The 3,482-nt window shown below is 44.8% G+C and overlaps 1 non-coding gene across 1 annotated transcript; it reads right to left on the bottom strand.

Moving 5' to 3' along the window:
• Nucleotides 1-1,824: 1,824 nt before the first annotated feature.
• On the bottom strand, nt 1,825-1,962 carry LOC114806761. The gene has a single exon (XR_003754823.1). It is a non-coding gene; the product is annotated as a small nucleolar RNA SNORA7 (small nucleolar RNA).
• Between the last annotated feature and the right edge of the window lie 1,520 nt (nt 1,963-3,482).

Below are 3,482 nucleotides of genomic sequence, written 5' to 3'. Positions count from 1 at the left end.
AGGTTTTCTACCAGCTGGCTTCTCCTTACCTACGAATCAGTAAATAGTATTGATTGAACCCCTACTGTGTGCCGAGCACTGTACCGAACCTTTGGGAGACTACAATAGTAGCAAAAGATATGTAGCCTAGTCTCAAGGACTTTACAGTTTAATGGGGAGTTTCTTTAATTGCTCCCATCTCCCGCCATACCCCAGTTATTCCCTTTACTGCAACCAGACATCTTCTAACTGCACCTCACTTGTGGCTCTGGTCTTAGATCCATGGCACACTTCTTTCCCCTGCATGGAATTCCCTCCCCCATCAAATCCACCATATTAAATCCCACCCTATCACAAAGCCTTCCTAATAAGTTACCTAATAATGCTAGTAATAATAATTGTGGTATTGTACTAAATGCTGGGGTAGAGGCAAGATAATCAGGTCCCACATAGAGTTCACAGACTAAGGGAGAGGGAGAACAAGGTATTGAATCCCCATTTTACAGTTGAGGAAACTGAGGCACAGAGAAGTGACTTGTCTACAGTCATAGAGCAGGAAAGTGGCAGAGGCGGGATTAGAATCCATGTTCGCTGACTTCTAGGCCTGTGCACTTTTCACTAGACTTTGCTGCCCCTCAAATAATCCCTATTTGTCTGGACATATCCCATCAGCCACCCATAGCACTCCTTGTTTTTGTTTACTCGGTCCATTTATATTTTCATTTTTGCTTACTTTAGCATCTATTAGTCGTATTACTGCTATTTTGTATGTTTGCAGTTTGTGTTTACTTCTCTTCCCCAATAGATTGCAAACTCCTCAAGGGCAGAGACCGACTGTCTTTTGCTAGTACTGCATATTCCTAAGCACGTGAGTATAGAGCTTAATAAAAGCTGCCGCTGATTCAGCATCTTAAGTCTCATTATATCGCTCAGGTCTCATTCATCAGTCTTCATCAGCATACGTTATTATCTGCATTTGAAAGCCTTGTCCCCGTTTGAGCACTAGAAAAATCTGGTTGCATTTATCTTGTGAAAATGTGTTGTGGGACTCCTAATAAAGAGAGAACTGTTCAACTTTGGGGATTTATTTTAGAAAACAGACTTAAGTTGCCACTTCACATTTGGGACAAAAGAGGTACTGTATCCTTGGACTGCATTGTCTTTCAAAACAGCTACTCAAACCTCTCCTTGGAGGAGGGGCAAAAGGAATATCTAGGGCAAAGGAACTTGGGCTACATTTCTCATAAAGCCAAGAGGTTATTTTTCTGTAGATTTGGGGCACATTTCCCAGAGATCAAATTGAGTGACTTGCTGGGCAGGAATAGGAAGTAGCAAGGCCTTCCAGAATTTCGAATTTCTTGAGAATTGCTTGAAGCCCAGAGGGAGACTCTCTTTTCTGCTTCCTCTGTGTGCTGTCACAGTCTGGTCTCCAGCCTTCCCCTGGGAACAGGCCCGAATAGGCCCACCCATGTTGGCAAGTGTTACCTGAAAACCAGCCTGTTAGGTTTGGGTGAATAAGGGTTTGAAATTTGGGAATCGTATTTTCTCTGTGAATTTCAATCCTCTGAAGCAGTCGATCAATGGTATCTATTGAACTCTTACTGGGTGCTGAGCATCGTACTAAGCATTTGTGGGGGTTGAGTGCAACAGAGTTGGTAAATTATTGCTTTTGAATCTTGCATTGGTAGAAATTCTCTCTCAAAAATGTTGTCTGGAAGTTTCACAGCTACTTAAAAGCCCCACCCAGTGTCACTGTCAAGCAAACAGTGGTATATACTGAGCATTTACTGCATGTAGAACAGTGTAATGAGTACAGTGCTGCTGCCCAGCACAGGTGAGTTTTTGAGTTGTAGCAGAGTGCCTTCCGCTTGCTAGCCACTGCCCAAGCTAGGATTGGAATGGACAGGCCTCTGTTTGACTTTCCCACCTGTAGCCAAGACCGGTAAAGTACTGGAAACTCTCCAGGTGTGATTCTGAGAGGGGGCAATACTTTACACGATGCTTTAGTAAGATTTTCTGAGTAGCAAGTTATAGATCTTCAGAAGTAATTGCATCTCCTCCTGCCTTCAAGACATCTCTACCTGGATGTCTTCCTGTCACCTCAAACTTAACATGCCCGAAACAGCTTCTTATCTTCCCACCCAAACCCTGTCCTCTCCGTGACTTTCCCATCACCTTAGATGGCACCACCATCCTTCCTGTCTCAGAAGCCCATAACCTCGGTGTTATCCTTGACTCCTCTTTCTCATTCAACCCACATTTTCAATCCACTTTCACAACATCTCTAAAAGCTGCCCTTTCCCCTCTATCCAAACTGCTACCACGTTAGTACAGTCACTCATCCTGTCCCACCTGGAGTACTGCATCAGCCTCCTGGATCTCCCCACTCCAGTCCACACTTCACTCTGCTGCCCGGATCATTTTTCTACAAAAATATTCAGGACATGTGGCCCCGCTCCTCAAAAAACTCCAGCGCTTGCCCATCCATCTCTGCATCGAACGGCAACCCCTCACCATTGGCTTTAAATCACTCTGCCACCTCACCCCCTCCTACCTCACCTCGCTTCTCTCCTATAACCTAGCCCGCCCACTTTGCTCCTCTAGTGCTAACCTTCTCACGGTGCCTCGATCTCGCCTCTGTCACCACCAATCCCTTCGCCCATGCCCTGCCTCTGGCCTGGAATGCCCTCCCTCCTCAAATTCGACAGACAGTTACTCTCCTGCCCTTCAAAGTCTTATTGAAGGCCCATCTCCAAGAATTTCTTAAGAATTGCTTGAAGCTCAGAGGGAGACTCTCTTTTCTGCCTCCTCTGTGTGCTGTCGCAGTCTGGTCTCCAGCCTTCCCCTGGGGACAGGCCTGAATAGGCCCACCCATGTTGGCAAGTGTTACTTGGAATGCCCTCCCTCCTCAAATCTGACAGACAATTACTCTCCTGCCCCTCAAAGCCTTATTGAAGGCACATCTCCTCCAAGAGGCCTTCCCAGAATAAGCCCCACTTTTCCTCATCTCCCACTCCCTTCTGCATTGACCTGACTTGCTCCCTTTGCTCTTACCCCTGTCCCAGCCCCATAACACTTATATACATATCTGTCATTTTCTTTATTTGTATTGATGTTTGTCTCCCCACCATAGTCTGTAAGCTCATCGTGGGCAGGAAAGTGACTGTTTATTGTTGTATTGTACACTTCCAAGTGCTTAATACAGTGCTCTGCACACGGTAAGCACTCAATTAAAACAATTGAGTCGATGAATGAATTATAATAGTCATTGAGTACCCACTGGATGCAAGGCTCTGTACTAAGCTCTTGAGCAGAACAAAACAAATAACCTGTCCCTGCCTGCAAGGATTTCAGAATCTCTAAAGGTGTCTAATTTGTGAACATTGCTTTTCAGTTTTAATTTTTCCTGTTTTCTCTTAGAAAATAATTCAGATACTCATTTGTGATGATCCAAAACAAAACCTAACTTTCTGTTCTATTACTGTACTACACAGTAGTGTCAT

This window comes from Ornithorhynchus anatinus, chromosome X1, assembly GCF_004115215.2.
Source record: "Ornithorhynchus anatinus isolate Pmale09 chromosome X1, mOrnAna1.pri.v4, whole genome shotgun sequence".
NCBI lineage: Eukaryota > Metazoa > Chordata > Mammalia > Monotremata > Ornithorhynchidae > Ornithorhynchus > Ornithorhynchus anatinus.
This window is presented reverse-complemented; position numbering and strand designations above follow the sequence as displayed.